Genomic DNA, 18,462 nt, shown 5'->3' with positions numbered 1-18,462 from the left:
CGCCAAATATAATAAATCAATTCACTCTGTCGTTGACAAACGGCCAGTCGACATCGTGCAAAAGCACATAGATGACCCACAGACGGACGTCCAAAATAAGATCATTAGGGCGCAAAACACGCTCAGGGCCAGGGAAAATGCCTTCCGAAGAACATGAATGCAGAACATTCGAAGTCGGCGAGAAAGTTTTGGTTAAGTCAAACCGAAGGCTTGGCAATAAGCTCACACCACTGTGTGAGGAAAAATCTGTTGAAGCGGACCTGGGGACCACGGTCCTCATTAAGGGGAGGGTGGTCCACAAGGACAACATTAGATAATAATTCATTTTTTCTAATGTTTACACCTAGCCACTTGGCATAAGTTTTTTTTCCATATTTTCTCACCCCTATCCACTTGGTATAAGTTTTTGTTATAATTGTGCTTTTTTCTTTATGCTTTGGTGGTGGGCTACAATATTTTAAACAAACACTACAATACATCCAATATTACAGGTTCGCATTCGTATCCCTGTTAGTCCCGCTTACCGTAACATCGGGGCACGTCTCGGACTACTCGCATGCCAAATATATTCCCATCATTGATGGTAGAATTCTAGTTTGGGAAGAATTCGCGTTCGTTACACACTCGTCGAATCTCTCAGAATATAGGCGTGTGGTGGACGAAACGGATGGCATGACCAGCATGTTTCCCCAGTCACACATGCAGAAACTTTTGAGTGTCGATGTCGCTCATCTGCGTGACCTGCTCGACTCGTTGAGCATCCACCACAGAGTAGCTAGGAGTTTGGATTTTCTAGGAGCAGCGTTAAAGGAAGTGGCGGGAACGCCAGATGCAGAGGATTTCGAAAAAATTAAATTTAATAAATTTCAGTTAATAAATGCAAACAATAGGCAGATAAACACCAATAGTAAAGTACAAGACCAAATTAATAATATTACTACCACTGTCAACCAACTTCTGAGGTCAGCCAAGGGAACCCAAGTTGACACGGGGCATCTTTATGAGATGTTATTATCCCGAAATAGAATGATTAGTATCGAGCTGCAAAACTTATTACTAGCGATAGCTCTAGCTAAGGCCAACATTGTGAGCCCTAGTATACTAGATCATGCAGACCTAGAAGATATATGGATAGAAGAGCCCACAGATACCCCCATCAAAGACTTATTGTCCGTTGCTTCCGTTAAAATATTACAGTCCGATAACCTTTTGTATTTTGTCATCAAATTTCCAATAATCAAATCGTCGTGTATTAAAATTACTGTTCTTCCCGTGTCCCATCATGACACGATGCTCAGGCTGGAGAACAAAATAATAGCTGATTGCAATGGAGCAATCAATAATCAATAATCAAATCGTCGTGTATTAAAATTACTGTTTTTCCCGTGTCCCATCATGACACGATGCTCATGCTGGAGGACAAAATAATAGCTGATTGCAATGGAGCAATTCACACGGTCAACAATTGCTCCACAACACCTGGAGCCACATTTTGCCAGCTGGCGTTAAGAAGGTCGTGCGCGAAGAGCTCCACGCTGGAGGCATAGCGCACTGTGACATCCAGCACAGCGATCTACATCCAATTACTCTCGTAGATGAAGGCATCATAATTGTAAACGATCGGCCGGCACATGTGAGTGTGGATAATGGCACTTACATCCATGTACGAGGCACGCATCTCATTACCTTTACTGAGAGTGCCATGGTTAATGAAACCCGATATGTCAACAATGACAGGGCCCAGAAGAGGGTCCCAGGAGTAGCCAGCTCGCCCTCCCTGAATATTACTATGGAGTACAATATCCTCAGTCTTCCATACCTTCACCGCTTGAGTGAGCGTAATCTGGAACACATCAAGAGAGTCGGGGAGAATATCAACGACTATCATTCACATCAGATAGTACTAGTGGCAGGAGCAATATGCTGCGCGTTGATCTGCGTCGGTTTCACCTATCGGCGAGTCATCCAGCCCAGGAAAGCCACGGCCCAGATAGCAGATATGATCGCCCAAATAGGGTCGGCCGAGGGCGGCCTTAATCCTGAGGGGAGAGTAGTTAACTAAGTTAACCGGGCGACGGCAATGACCGATCGTACGAAAGCTCGCTCCGGCCAAATTGCTGACACAGCGTCTGGCCGGAAGCCAGTGCATAGCCGGCAAGCACTACCCATTGGAGTGGCCGCTATGAGTCCCTTTTTATGTTAGCTTTAAGTTCAGTTCATTTTGATATCTCAATAAAGACAGAGCCATCGCTCTTGAATTTGAATTCCGGCTCAGCCGTTACACATTTTTTATTATTGGTTCTTGTGCCTTAAGGGCCAATGATAACGGAGGTAGTTCCTCCCTACATAATTCCTAACTAAGAAGGAAAACCGCTAGGCTGACGTGCCCGGCACAACCCCTACCGCTGCCGACACATTGACTGCTGCGCGGGACTGCTTAATTCCCTACGTACTTCCCAGCCAAGAAGGAAGACCGCTAGGCTGACCTGCCCGGATACCTCCTTCTGCTGCCGACACTTCGATTGCTGCCAGAGGACATTTACTAATTTGTACATGGCCATTGTCAAGCCGATGCCGCCGTAAGCAGATAGCAAGCAAATAAATCAAGATTTATTATAAAGAAGATGAAATCGAAGGGCAGCATATGGGCACACTATAGGGCGACGGAGACGCTACGCAAAATTATATAACAAGTCTAATGACTTCGAACTGTAAGGACTTCGTGGGAAAGATGTAAAAATCGAGGAATTACAAAGTCTCAAAAACATGGACTTGTACTCAGGCGCAAAACTAATGAGCGGAATCAGATGGACCGTTAAAGCTAAACGAAAACCAGGAAGAACACTATAGTGAAGTGCCTCGACTATCAGATAGCTGCCGTTACGCAGCTTAAGGGAGCAAAAGAGAAATAGAGATAATTATGTAGCAGCGCGATATTGTAAAGCGCCACCTACCAATACGGTAATATTGGCGGCAGACATATTTAAGCGTTTAGGTCATTTGTGGGCAACATTTTTCTTTAGGTTTTAATGACCCAAATAGATTTTTGAGCAATATTTTGTAAAGCGTCCGACTGTTCAAACTCTTATAGTTTCCGAGATCTCACCGTTCATACGGACAGAAAGACAAACGGACATGGCTAGATCGACTCGGATTGTGCTCCTGATCAAGAATATATATACTTATGGGGTCATTACATGCTTTTAGACGAATCTAGTACACCCTTTTACTCTAAGAGTAACGTGTATAAAAACGGATTCAACACGGGACGACTCCCTTAAATCGATATAGGGTGCGCTTTACAATCATTTTACTGCACGTATATCTCTACTCGCTCATGCTCCCCACAGCTGAGTAATTGGTATCTGAAGTCGAGGCATTCGTTCTCCCTTGTTTTTTTAACAATTCCCCTTTTCGACTGGGAAAATTTGCCTCGATCCTTACATTGCTAATAATAGAAAATAATAGTATCCTATCCAATAATATATGTTAATCATAACGTTTTTCTAAACAAAAAAACTTTTAAATAACTATTTCTGTATGGTAAAATGTTTTTTATTGAAAAATTTAACAAAGGTATAATGTTACAAACAAATTAATTTTATCGAGTCTGCTTCGTCCTTAAACTCCTTTGCGTCGCCAACCACAAAGCGGTGCGATAAATACTTTGTCTTTTGTCGCTGAAGCACACGGAGAGTGGTGAGCCTAACTTACATCTCAAAGTCATTCACACCATTGGTGCGCCCAAATCTCTACCTCGTAAAGGGATCCGATGCGTCCTTGACCTCGCAGGAGAGTATCAGTGATCTCCAACCCAACATCGTCGTGTGAGCGGTACATTCCCAATATTCATCTCATGACAGGAGCGCCCGTAAAACGATCCGTTTTTTGAATAGATGGTAAAGTTTCCTACGTAAATACAAAAAAGTCAAAATCATATTGTTAGAACTACAACGGAGGAAGACACTTACCAATTGCTAGAATAGCTTAAACGGAATAAGAATCTCATTATTAGAATTTAAGTCACACTTTGTAGTCAATAAACTCAGCCTTACCCTTATGCTAGCGAAATGGAATGCCGTTTACGTATTTTAAATAAAAACATATAAAAGGAGTTTTTATTTTTGCAACAATCTATTAATAACGAATTGGGATGTAGAGAAAAGTTAAAGGAATTATGTGTATCCCCAAAGGCCTTATTAATGTAAAATTTAATTCGGTCTGAAAGAGATAGAAGTTCGAATTCTTCAAGGCCCTTGCGACCCTAAGCCCTTATTAAACGTTATCAACACTTAGAAATCCACGACACGCATAACAGCTCCCAAACGGGCAACCAAAACACCCTACTTATAGTAAAACAACAATAGCTTTTTTAACTGCCAAAGAACCTGAAATGCCACTTCTGCAAGTCAGATGAACATTCAAGAAAACCTAGTTTACGCAGGGGACCTGGAGTTTCAATATCACAACCATCTTGTTGTCGAGTTTGTACAGAATCACTTCACAATCGCCGAACAATCTATTGCAGAATCGATCACGTCTTCCTCGCAACGGCCTTCGTCCAGGCTCGAAGTCACTCAAGAGACAAACTGTGCGATAGAATTTTGTTAGTCTCGCAGTCGCAAGCTTATTTTAGGAGGAGTTTACAAAAAATTGACAATTAAAACGATACCGCCATGGGGCGATATTTACTGCTATTGGGAATTTCGCGTGTATATCGATCTTTGCAATATAATTTAATGCATAATTCTACCTTCGTTCTCAGGGTTTCGCCCAGAAGCAACTGCAATCGCTCCGCTTTGGATTACAAATAGTATCTTCCTATCATACCCTATCTGCGCTGACTTGTTTTTTTAACTTGATTGGGAAAAGACACAAACAAGCACTCAGGTTCAATGCTACAAAGCATTGTGATTGGCTTGGAAGCGTGGGGAAACTGTAAAGAAAATACACCTGCACGCAGAACCTCACTTTAATGCATAATTCTACCTTCGTTCTCAGGGTTTCGCCCAGAAGCAACTGCAATCGCTCCGCTTTGGATTCCAAATAGTATCTTCCTATCATACCCTATCTGCGCTGACTTGTTTTTTTAACTTGATTGGGAAAAGACACACACAAGCACTCAGGTTCAATGCTACAAAGCATTGTGATTGGCTTGGAAGCGTGGGGAAACTGTAAAGAAAATACACCTGCACGCAGAACCTCACTTCCAAATAGTATCTTCCTATCATACCCTATCTGCGCTGACTTGTTTTTTTAACTTGATTGGGAAAAGACACACATAAGCACTCAGGTTCAATGCTACAAAGCATTGTGATTGGCTTGGAAGCGTCGTGAAACTGTAAAGAAAATACACCTGCACGCAGAACCTCACTTTCCAATTTTGGATCGAAAACCGATAGGATAACTAAATTAACGAAATCGCAGTTCTGTACCCCAGACCACATGTCGACTAAGAAATCATTTGCAGATAAGGTTTCGCATGACTGTATTTAATGTGTAATTTAAACTAAGTGTTCCACTCGCTTCCTGGTACAAAACAGCACGAAGGAGTGCAATAAAACAGCGAAGGAAAGTAAACATACCAAATCACTCATTGTATATTCCGTTTATAAAAAAGTATTTAGCTTTTGGTCATAAAAATATAAATATATTTTATGTCAGTTTTCTACGACCAGAAAGCTCTTGGAATAAAATCACATTCGACGCGTCGTGCAGAAATACTTCCAAAATACTATTTAACTAAATCCTGATCAATTCGTAGAGCCAACTATACAGGGTTGCCTGTACGGCACGTTGCCAAAATTCAGTCTCCAAAAACTTGCAAAATCGGACGACCCAAAATTTATAGATTCTTACAATTATTTACAAATTCTTCTTCCTACGTTTAGGTTGAGAGAATAACAACACTTCTACGAGTATTGTATTCTGCATACGGCAAGACTTGGAAACTGGGGAACGTTCACGGTTTATCAGCTGTAAAACTCGGGTTTTAACTTTTATATTTTTTTCCTTTTGCAGTTGAATTTAACACTCTAAAAGTAAATTTTTCCGTAGCCAGTTTTTACCAATGTCTTAAGCACACATTACACTTGGTGCGAGTGGGCGGTCGATTTTGCACTGGGTTCTAAATCCCAGTAAATCCCAGTTTGTTAAATATTTATTTCTAGACAGGACCGCGATCGCTACTTGGCTTGCTTCAGAAGACAGTTTGGTTGATCAATGTACTACGCGAGAACAATGCTGTTGTTGTCAACGATGGACACGACGACAAGTACTGGCAAACCTGCCATTTGACCGTGTCAGAGTAAGTGGAGCCTTTACAATATGCGGAGTCGATCTGGTCGGTCCAATCCGACTGTCGCTAGCAGTGCGTGGCAAGGCAGCTCTAATAATATATGACGTGAAATGTAAGTGTTATTCATCGCGGCTCACTTAGAACTGCTGCATCATTCTCTGTCTCAGCGTACTTGTTAAGCGACGAGGCCCGCTTAATCAAATTGATTTTGCAGCCGAATTTCGGTGAAGCACAAGGCTTAATGATTTATCCACAGAATCTATATCTCCTCATCCGCATCTAAAATGCTGGTTTTCTGGAGAGACGGGTCCCGTCAACTCTACACTTTTATTGAAGGCCTGGAGTGTTTAACGCGGGCGATGTTTGTTCTTTTAATTAATTCTATGTTCGTAGCGATGCTTGACTATCGAAAGCTGAGATCAGGGGCGTAGCACAGATGACATCGCTAATAATTTAACTAATTAAAAAATGTTTTTTCCAAGCTTAGAAGGTTATAGTTAAAAAACACCAAAATTTATAATTTTTTATATTTTTCCACTAATTTTCCGATCGTTGCTATGGCAGCTATATGTTATAATCGTTGGATTTTGATAAAATTTAATTCGAAATTCAAAACCAATTAAAAAATATTATTTCCAAGCTTAGAAGGTTATATGTAAAAAAACACCAAAGATGTAATTTTTTCATATTATCCGACTAATTTTCCGATCGTTTCTATAGCAGCTATATGATATAGTCGTCCGATTTTTATAAAATTTAATTTGAAATTCAAAACCAAATTAAAAATGTTATTTCCAAGCGTACGAGGTTATATGTTAAAAAACACCGAATATACAATTTTGGTGACTTTGTATTTTCAAGAAAAACTATTAATTTATTTATCAACATTAATATTGTCCCCTTCAAAGTAATCCCCCTCATATACAATACACTTATGCCAACGGTTTTTCCAATCCTCAAAGCACTTCCCATGAGCACTTTTCGATATAGCCTTGAGCTCTTCCAGCGATGCAGTCTTTATCTCTTCAATCGTTGCAAATCTCCGTCCTTTCATTGGTCTCTTTAGTTTTGGGAACAAGAAAAAGTCAAACAAAACATGGGGCCAAATCCGGTGAATATGAAGGCTGAGGCATTATTGTGGTGTTGTTTTTGGCCAAAAAATCTCTCACAAGCAAAGATGAGTGAGCAGGGGCATTATCGTGATGCAAAAGGCACGAATAATTTTTGCACAATTCTGGACGTTTCTTTCGTATTGCTTCTCGCAAACGGCGCATAACTGCCAGATAATACTGTTTACTGATGCACCACGCCATGGTAATCGAAGAATACAGTGATCAAAACTTTGACATTTGATCGAACTTGGCGTGTTTTTTTCGGTCTTGGCTCACCTGAGCTCTTTCATTGTGACGATTGGGCTTTGGTTTCGATATCATAACCATATACCCATGATTCGTCACCAGCTATGACCCTTTTGAGTAAATCTGGGTCGTCGTTGACGTCATCCAACAGCTCTTGAGCGATGCTCATGCGACGGTTCTTTTGGTCAAAATTCAGCAATTTTGGAACAAACTTCGCTGACACGCGACTCACGCCCAAAACGTTTGAAAAAATTTCATGGCACGAGCCAAGCGATATGCCGACATCTTCAGCAACTTCTCTGATAGTGATTCGACGATTTTCCAAAACAATTTTCTTCACTGCTTGAACGTTTTCATCAGTTGTTGACGTGCTTGGGCGTGCAGAGCCAGGCTTGTCATTGGCATCTTCCCGGCCATCTTGGAAGAGTTTTTACCACTTGTAAACATTTTTTTTTACTCAGAACAGTTTCACCGTATGCCACTGTCAACATTTCAAGTGTTTCGGAGCACTTAATTTTAATTTTTACACAAAATTGGATGCAAATCCTTTGATCCAAATTTTTTGATAGCAAAAAATCGCTGAGCACGCAAAACAACTTGTTACCTTTACGCCTCTCACAACTAAACAAAAAAGGGGATTCAATTGAAACTTGGTACAGATGTTAGGGTAGAGTGTACCAACATAACAAAACAAAAAAATCGATATCGAAAATATGTTGCCCGCGAAATTTGAAAAGTCACCTTACTTTTTAAACACACCTCGTATTGTTCCTTATCTCGGCCTTGAAAACAGCTAGAGAAACCATAACTATTGGATCAGCTTCTGTAGCTCCAACTCGAGCTCGACTTCCGAATAGGGCTTTACCGAAATTCAGCGGAAAGTATTCAGAGTTCAAGAATTTTATTTGCGTTTTCGAAACTCTTGTTCATCAAGACGACAACATTCCCGTTGTTGAAAAATATATATCCTGTCTTTTTGATGAAGCCTTATCAAAGACCTACCAAGTCACCGAGAGCAAATATGAACAGGAAAGGAAGTTAACTTCGGCAAGCCGAAGTTTGTATACCCCCTGCAGTTATAAGAAATAATCAACAATAACACCATGTTAAATTTTTACGGATTGCTGCTAGCTTCAGTTATATTAGAAAAAATGATTTCGTTATTTCTCTGGCCGCTTCTCTGACAGCTATATGTTAGAGTAGTCCGATTTTTATTGAATTTAATTCAAAATTCTTAAAAATATTAAAAATGTTATTCCCGATATTATAAGATAATAATCGCTAAGCTATGCTGGCAGAGCTGCGGTCGTTGCTTATGTGTAAATGCTTAGGGCTGGTAGAGGTAGTGTTTACTTGATGACAGAGCGGTCGCGCATGTCAAATATGCGGACTCTGCAAGAGAGGTCATATAACCATGCATTAAATGCATTAAACTGAGTACAGTGTGCGTTAGATATGTGAACATCCTACACCTCCCTTCTTTTGAAAAATAACGTAATTCTATGGAGTTATTTTCTTGGGATATGTATATAAATATAAATTATTATTTTATTTTATTTTTCTTTTTTTCATACTATTATTATTTTACTTTTTTTCGGTTCGATTCAGAAAGTATTGTTATGAATCAAAAAGTAATATTTTTATATATTTTTAATATTTTTTTTCATTATAATTATGTTTTTATTTAATGGCCATACGTTATATATTTAAACGAATTAAAGTGATTATGAAATACAATTTTTTAACCTTTCCTTATGCACTGTTTGTTCGCTATTTTTATTATTTGAAATTATTATGTTATCCTTGTCTGCTACACGTTCAACCTTATAGGGTCCAGTATATTAAAAGTCTAGCTTAAGTTCTGGTTAAATTTTTCAATAAAACTTTATTTTTAATAGATATATCAAAGTCATTAGTCGAAAGGTCATAAAACTCTTTGTTTTTCCTCTTATTTAACTCTATTATAACTAAATCTCTTATGTGCTACTTCTAATCTATATTTACTCTCTTTAGCATAATCATCTATGTTGTACATAGGCTCCAAGTTTTTTATAGTATCAAATTGCTTTGGCCAATTCGATGTTTTCCCAAAAACTAATTCATATGGACAGTAATCAGCAGTATACGAAATATTTTAACCATACGTCCCAATCATTTTTATCAGTCGATATGCACTCGTATGAGCGTACTTCTTTCTACTGTTCCAACTGTCCGGTGCCGGTGTGCTCATATTTTTAATTTTTAAATATCTGCATTACTCGTTTATAATCGAAGTTTTATACTCGGTTCCCATGTCCGAAATAAACGTCTTCATTGGACCGTAGCTTAATATAAAAGTCTCGAAAATAGCTTTTGTAAGTGTTTGCACTTTTATTTGCAATCGGAATGGCAACTAAATATTTTGTTAGATCACATTATCTGATTTTGGTAGTGGACCAATTGTGTCTGTTATCACTCTGTCGAAAGCACTTATTGGAGTGTCTGTGATTGTCATAGGAGTCTTTGAATGATTTGTCACTTCTGATTTTTGCATTTTTGACATTTACTTATGTAATTAGTAATATATCGGGTTATACCTTTTCACTAATAATACCTTTTCACCTTGGCCAAGGTTTTGATTATTCTAGAGTGACCTCCTTGAACTGGATCGTTGTGAAATGTAGACAAAATAGGTTTTTTTTTTTATTATTATCATTATACTTTACAGTCACCGGGTTAAGTAGCGCTACTCTCAATGATTTCAGTTTCTTGTTGCCCATTTTTATACCCTTGCAGAGGGTATAATGATTTCTGTTCGTCCGTCTGTCCGTCCGTTTCTACGCAAACTAGTCTCCCAGTTTTAAAGCTATCGGGCTGAAACTTTCCCAAAAGTCTTCTTTCTATTGCAGGTAGTATATAAGTCGGAGTCCTACGCTTGGAAATAACATTTTTTATTTGGTTTTGAACTTCGAATTAAATTTTATCGAAATCGGACCACTATATCATATATCTGTCATAGGAACGATCGGATAATTGGTGGGAAATAATATGAAACAAATTATAGCTTTGGGGCTTTTTGGCATATTATCTTATAATATTGGAATATAAATTTGTATACTTTTAAGAATTTCGAATTCAATTTAACAAAATTATTGATTATTTTTTACAAATGCAAGGGTATACAACTTCATTTCTTGTTTTTAAATAACCTATTAAAACTTGTTCAAAGATTTTTTCCCACGGTGCCACTTTTAGTTGGCTGATTTTATGTATACCGGCTTGTTTCTCAAGTCTTTGGAAAAACTCGCTAACTGCAGTAAGTTTTTTTCATGTTTAAATAGACAGTATATTTTTTACGTGCAAGGTCACTACTTTACGTACTTCGTCATTGTTTATGTCTCCACATATTTTGAAGCTTTTTCTATAGATTGCCTAGAAAAGTCTATTTCTTTTCCTCCTGCGCTGGATTTCTGTCTACTTTGGTATCTTGTAATTACCTTTTTTATATTTATTTATTTTTATTATTATTATTATTTGATGGTTATTCTTGACAACGCATCTGCTTTGTAATTGTCTTTACCCTTTAGACACTCTACAGTGAAGTTGCACTCTTCTAATTCAATTCTTATTTGCGTAAGTTTGGAACACGGATTTATCATGGAAAATATGAACGTAAGTGGTTTGTGATCTGTTTTGACAGTTAAGTGTCTACCATAAATATATGGTCTAAAGTGTGTTATTGCTGTTATTGTTATTATTTTTAATAAAACGTCTGTAATAATTACAGAATGCAACAAATCTTCAGCGCTGTCAGCATCGCTTGGAACTGGATAATTTTTTTAAGACGTCGTATTTTCTGTCGTCGGGCCAGATTTCTTAATCAGTGCATTTATGACCTAGAAAAGTGACTTGATGAATGAAAAATGAGTATTTTTCAGGATGTAACTTGATGTTGCATTTTCTACAGTTATCAAAAACAACTGTTAAATTATTAAGCATATGTTTTTCTAAACAATCAGTGACTATTAAATCATGTAAAGGAATGCTTAAGAAGGATCTAGTCCTGAGAATGAGTTTTAATTTATTTTTAAGCCGAATGGTAATCGCGTGAAGCGATACGAACCATTGCTTGTTCATAATGACGTTATATCTCTAGAGCTTTTTTCAAGCTCGATTTAGTGAAGCGCTGACATTAAGTCGAGACATGAAAAATATTTGGCTCTACCTAGTTGGTCTAAAATGTCACCAAATCTAGGTAGTGGGAACTTATCAGACAATAGTTTTTTTATTGATCTGATGATAGTCAATTACTTATCGCCATTTCCATTTTATCTGAGCCCGGTATGGATTTTTACGGAACTAATAAGAGTGTGCTGTTATATGCAGAAACAGATGGTTCTACAATTTTATCTTTAATTAATTATTGTACCTTGGCTTGAATTTCGTCTTTTTGACTATAAGGACTTCTTGTAGTTCTTGATATAGACCGGTTCGTCACCCTTCAATCTCAGTTTTAGTTTATAAAAGTTATTAGCACTCAATGATTCGGTTTCAAATACGAATACATCGCTATATTGTGTGCAAATTAAATTTTTTGCTTAGTGAATAAAAAAAAAAAATATATTTTTTATTGATAATTCTTATTTACTAGTTTACACAATTTTTATTAGTACCGAACTTAATTTTCACTGCTCGCGATATTCAAGTTGTCGACCGATCCATTCGGATTCAAAAACGGAATGCCTGACTTTGGTTCAATATCACAAAACTCGTCGCCAACATCTACATATTCATTTTTTTTTTTGTAATTGATTTGCCCTATATATTCTTGATTAGAGTCACTAGACGAGTCGATCTAGCCATGTCCGTCTGTCCGTCCGTTTCTATGCAAACTAGTCTCTCAGTTTTTTAACTATCGAGCTGAAGCTTTCCCAATATTCTTCTTTCTATTGCAGTACTAAGTCGGAACCAGCCGGATAAGACAACTATATCTTATAGCTTCCATAGGAACTATCAGAAAAAAAATTTTAAAATAATTATATCGTTCGTGTTTTTTAACATATAAATCTCTAAGCTTGGATATAACTTTTTTAAATTAGTTCTGAATTTCGAATTAAATTTTATCAAAATCGGACGACTATTTCATATAGCTCCCATAGGAACAATCGGAAAATTAGTGATAAAACAATTTTGAAAAATTATATCTTCGGTGTTTTTAACTTATAACCTCCTACATTTTTTATTTGGTTTTGAATTTCGAATTAAATTTTATCAAAATCGGACGTCTATATCATATAGTTGCCATAGGAACGATCGGAAATTTAGTCGGAAAACATGAAATATAAATTATATCTTTTGCGTTTTTATGCCCTTGCAGAGGGTATAATGATTTCAGTCAGAAGTTTGCAACGCAGTGAAGGAGACGTTTCCGACCCCATAAAGTTCTGAATTTCAAATTTAATTTTATTAAAATCGGACGACTATATCATATAGCTTGCCGAAGTTACCTTCGTTTCTTGTTTTGTTTAATATCAGAAGTTTTTGTTTATATTTATATATCGTTCTAATAACATGAATCTTAAGTAGTTCATAAGTTACTGGTGTGCAAAACTTAGCTATTTATGGCTCCTTTCTCGCCAGACTAGATAGTTTTTCCAAAAGTGTTTTTTGTATTGAGCTGTTGAACATCATCATAAATTTGCAGGATCCTTAAATGGAGTTTGGATTCGCATGCTAAGGCAGTGTGGGATGTTCTGAACTGCTTATGTGCCCATTTTTGTTAATTAATAACTTTAAAATGGCTATTTTTAGAATGTGTCGTTTGCCAAAAGTTGAGGAATCTCAACTTTTATAAGTCTTGACATTTCATTTAAAAAGTCCAAAAAAAATTTAAATAAAAAAAACTTTGGACTATAATTTTTAAACGGTGGTATTTAGAAAACTGTTTAAAATGCGAATTAAATTATTGCTAAGTGAATTTAAAAAATGTATATTTTTTTATTGATAATTCTTAGTTTACACAATTTTTATTAGTACCGAACTCAAATTCACTGCTTCAAGTTGTCGATCGATCCATTCGGATTCAAAAACGGAATGTCTGACTTTGGTTCAATAATCCATAATCAAACCTCGGCTTAAGAGATTTATCGCAAAAATCTGATTAAGATCCATCCAAGAGAGTCGAAGAATAGGATGATGAAAATGGTCAATTAAATTTGAAATTGCAATTTTGCAGAATTGAAATTCTGCCGGAAATCGATGTTTACGTTAGCGGATTTGGGGCTCCCTTTTTGGGGCTCTGATGTTTACAATATCGGCTTTCATGTTTACAGAATCCGTTTGAAGCGAAGAGTGTGAAACTGATCCGGGAGGGAATCGATTGGAGGCTTTGTTTCAAGAATGGAAAAAGCTCTTGGCTCAAAGTTGTTTATAAATTGGGCAAGGGCCCCTAAGTAATGTGCCATATAACTCCCCCTTGCTAAATTGAATCGTCGCCAGTTCATTGGAACTGATGGGTATAATGAATGTAGCTGATTAGTCAATTCGACAATGATATTTTCCTCAACAGTATTTTCATTGTTGGGTATATTACTTTCTGGTTGTATTTCAATTTGAAATTGCCGTGGTTTGAATATTACGAATTTTGTGTATTTAATTAAAAGCATGGTAATTAAATATAAAAATGCGATTATGATCAAAATGAATGTAATTGGTATTTGAGTTTATTTAATTTGAATAAAAGGAATTAATACGTTAATATTATCGAATAAGAGTTCCGAATCATTGGATATAATATATATTTTCGTGCAGTGATGTATTCCAATATTCTATTGTCTACATTAGTGTAGAATTTATTATTAATTTTTGTGGTGTCATTAAGGTTATTAAATATGACCCATCTAAATTAACTGTATTAACTCCGTTTATAAAAATGGCTCCTTCTTGAATTACATCTACATTTTTATTTTTTTCTCTTATTTTATAACATAAAGAATTTTCTCCATTTAATAATCTGGTAAAACAAGAATCGTCCGGGTTTAATGTGCAATAGTTGTTAAATAATTCCGTCTTAAAATTAGACATTACATAAAACTTATTTTTGCGACATGATATTGATTAACAATTATCCATCATTGTGCGAATTGGCTCTTGAGTTGTAAACTTCACAACGATCAATAATTATAGGGTATTTAATATATATAATAATAATTTTAAATTCAGATATATCCAATAGATCAGTAATAATAACAGGTTTTTGGTAATGTTTATAAATTTCCTGTATGTCATCATAGTTTAGAATTTTTATGTTGAAAACATCTATTTTTGCAAATATAATTGTGTCCACTAAATTCATAAGATCGTAAGTCAGCAAACGAAAGCGGTATTTTCTGAGAGGAATTTCTTGATCTTTAAACTCGGTTTTAAAGTTGTCAGATAGAGTTTTTATTTCTTTAAATATTTTGGAATTAATAACGAATTGATCGTTATTGTTTTTTATCAAATCATCAATTTTATTTTGAACTGTTATGAAATCATCATGATCAGGTGTTCCTGCTATCCATTTCCAGATTGTGCCTAATTCATTAATGCCTCTTTTTGACCTAGTCGGTAATATTTGAGAAAAAACATTTTTATAATTTTTAAATCGTTGGTTATTTTCCATTTTGAATTCTGAACCTTATGACTGCTTAAAAGTTCTGTTTCAAGAGTAATAATATCTTTATAAAAACTTAAGCTAGTTATATGAAATAAATCCGCGTATGATTCATAAATGAGGACTTCTTTGGTATCCTTGTAAAGAAAGAAATCATGGTTTGTGTTTTCGGATTTCGGATTTGGTTGTTGTTATTAATAATAACTTTATTAGGATGATTTTCCTTAACTACTTGTTTTTTATATCTAGAGTTAAGCTTATTTCTTTCGCCGTGTTTCTTTTCGTAAATTACTTGTCCTACGTGATAGTATTTTTCTTTTCTGTCTTTATTATGAAAATGTAACATTTTATCCTGTGCTTGCTTTAACAATTGGGGAATTTTATCGTGTTTGATTTTATTAAATAATATATCATACGGTCGTTAATTGGTTATAGAGTGAATTGATAAGTTGTATTTCTTTGCTGCTCTAATTACTATTTCGGAATAATCAACTAAGTTAAGTTCATCTTTAATGCAACGTGCAATTTCTGTTAAAGTACAGTGTGCCCTTTCAATTTGTCCGTTGGAGGTACTATGTCGAGGATCTGCATAAAATGAAGATATCCCGTTGCTTTGTGCAAAAGATTTAAATTGGGATGAAGAAAAACTTGGATCTATCATCAAGGTTTTGGCTAATGGGAATTGTTGCAGAATCTCTAAAACTTTTTTTTTCTATATTTAATTTATTTGGGATTTCTTTTACGACTAAAATTTTGAATATGAATCTATATAATTTTCACTGGATGTCTGTTAATTTGTTCTGATTCCAGATTGTGCAATTCTTAACAAACTCCTTTAGTTTTTGATATAAGTAAGGCCAATAACATAGCCTGTTATTTTGTTTATAATTTTCATCAAGCCCTCTGTGTGCCCTCTATGTCTTCTGCGTTTTCTACGTCTTGGACAAATATTCTGGTAAATATAAATATATTATATGTCTAGTATTTCCGAACACGTTAATCGACTCATGTATTGTATAGCTCCCCGTTGCTATTAGCAATTGTTGCTTATACTGGTTTATGGTTTTTCGGGTTTCTTGTATAACATTCTCAAAACTACTTTCTGCTGAATGCTGAGTGTTTTGATCTGAGACCGACTCAATACTTTCTGTTAAGTTATTAATTTGTATCCTAGATAATGCATCTTCAAAAACATTTGTTGCTCCTGACTAATAAATAATTTTTGGAGAATAACTTTCAATGAATGAATACCATCTTTTCATTTCGATATTAGGGTTCTTTTAAGAAATTGAAAATGAAAGAGGTTGATGATCTGTGTAGATTTCAATGCTGTTAACTCCATATAAATAATTTCATAAGTATAACCAAACTATAGCTAAAAGTTCCTATTTATTAGTAGCATATAGTTGTTCAGTTTTTTTGACCGTTTTTGATATTACAGTAATTGGTTTACCTTCCTGAGAAAGAACCGCACCAATAGCCAAATCTGACGCATCGCGTTGAACTAATCGCGTTGAACTAACTCTACTTGTGCGATTAAATTATTTTTGAGCTCGTTTAAAGCTCTTACAGCTGGCTCATCCAACTGTATAGAAGTTTTGCGGGATGCCGTTTTTGATTCATTGCCATTTTGGCCTTCTAAATATTTCGTTACCGGTTTAGCAATTTTTGCGTAATTTTGAACAAATTTTCTGTAGTATCGTGTAAGGCCTAGGAAGCTTCTAAGCACTCGAATATTTTTAGGGATTGGATATTTTACGATTGTGGAAATTTTTTCGGGATCGATTATGATCACATTGTGAGAAACAACGTAACCGAGAAAGTTTGTTTTCAATTTGAAGAACTTTGACTTTTCAATCGAAATTTTCATGTTTGCGTTCAGCAAAATGTTAATTATAACAAATAAATCTTTATAATGCTGTTCAATTGTTTTTGAGAAAATAATAATGTTACCATATAGACATGAAACGTTTTTCCAACTTGTTCTCTCAAAAGATCATCTATCGCTCTTTGGAATATTCTAGGGGCGTTTGTTAAGATATCGTATTTTCCATTATTTAAGGTTTTTTGAATGTCTGTTTCATTCATGAGAATTTGGTGGAATCCTGATTTCAAATCAATTGTGGAAAAGTATTTAGTTTTCCCGAGGAACGAACGCCCTGATCGGCAATTACAAGATACCCTACATTGCCATTATCGGCATCACCATGGGCGGCGGCGTGGGCCTCAGTGTGCACGGAAAGTACCGGGTGGCCACCGACCGGACGTTGTTCGCTATGCCCGAAACGGGAAATTGGCCTGTTACCCGACGTGGGCGGCTCCTACTTCCTGCCACGCCTTCCAGGAAAACTGGGTCTCTACCTGAGACTGACAGGATATAGGCTGCGGGGCGGCGATGTCTTCTACTCGGGTATTGCTACGCACTACTGCGAGAGCAGCAAGATCCCCGATCTGGAGACGGCGCTGCTCAACTGCCCAGATGCAGATGATGTACCCGAGCTGCTGCAGAAGTTCCATTCCACGCCTTAAAAGCCCTTCTCGCTGCAGCCTGTCCTGGAGCAGATCAACAAGAACTTCTCGGCGGACCTGGTGTGGAGCATTCTGGAGAACCTGCAGAATGACGGCAGCGAGTGGGCCAAGAAGACGCTGGAGACCCTCTGCAAGGTGTCGCCCACCTCGATGAAGGTTACGTTCCGCCAGCTGGAGCTCGGCTCCCAGCTGTTTCTGGCCCAATGTCTCATCATGGAGTACCGCCTGGCCGTGCCAAGTTCCATCTTCGTTAAAGCCCTATTTTGGTACGACTAATACTGGAGAATTATAAGGGCTACTGCTTGGCCTTATAATTTCTTTTTAAACATTCTGGCGACCTCTGATTTACAAAATCTGAAGCTGATAGAGCATAAGGGTGTTGCTTACTATAAATAGCCCTATCATTTTCGGTATTGATTTCACCGCGTATGTCAGTCCTAAAAGGAATCTGCATATTTATTTTGGAATGTTCTTTATTAATAATATTTAATATTTTGTCCTCTAAATCTTTTCTTTAATATGAGGATGAATTCTGTATATTGTTAATTTTTTGGTTGTCGGATACTTCTACGACGGCGCGTTCAGGATTTTTGTATCCCAAACTTTTATTTTTGTCGGATATTCGGACGACGGCGTGTTCAGGA

General features: G+C 36.6%; 1 protein-coding gene and 1 pseudogene across 49 annotated transcripts in view; both read left to right on the top strand.

Moving 5' to 3' along the window:
* The window catches only part of LOC108021871 (protein argonaute-3), a 448,633-nt gene that overhangs the window by 259,936 nt on the left and 170,235 nt on the right, over positions 1-18,462 (top strand). The gene's annotated exons all lie outside the window — the stretch shown is intronic.
* On the top strand, positions 4,414-18,094 carry LOC108023846 (3-hydroxyisobutyryl-CoA hydrolase, mitochondrial-like; annotated as a pseudogene).

This window comes from Drosophila biarmipes, unplaced genomic scaffold (assembly GCF_025231255.1).
Source record: "Drosophila biarmipes strain raj3 unplaced genomic scaffold, RU_DBia_V1.1 ptg000017l, whole genome shotgun sequence".
In the NCBI taxonomy this organism is placed as follows: Eukaryota; Metazoa; Arthropoda; class Insecta; order Diptera; family Drosophilidae; genus Drosophila; species Drosophila biarmipes.
Note: the sequence above shows the minus strand (reverse complement) of the source record. Positions and strands in the feature narration are given on the sequence as shown.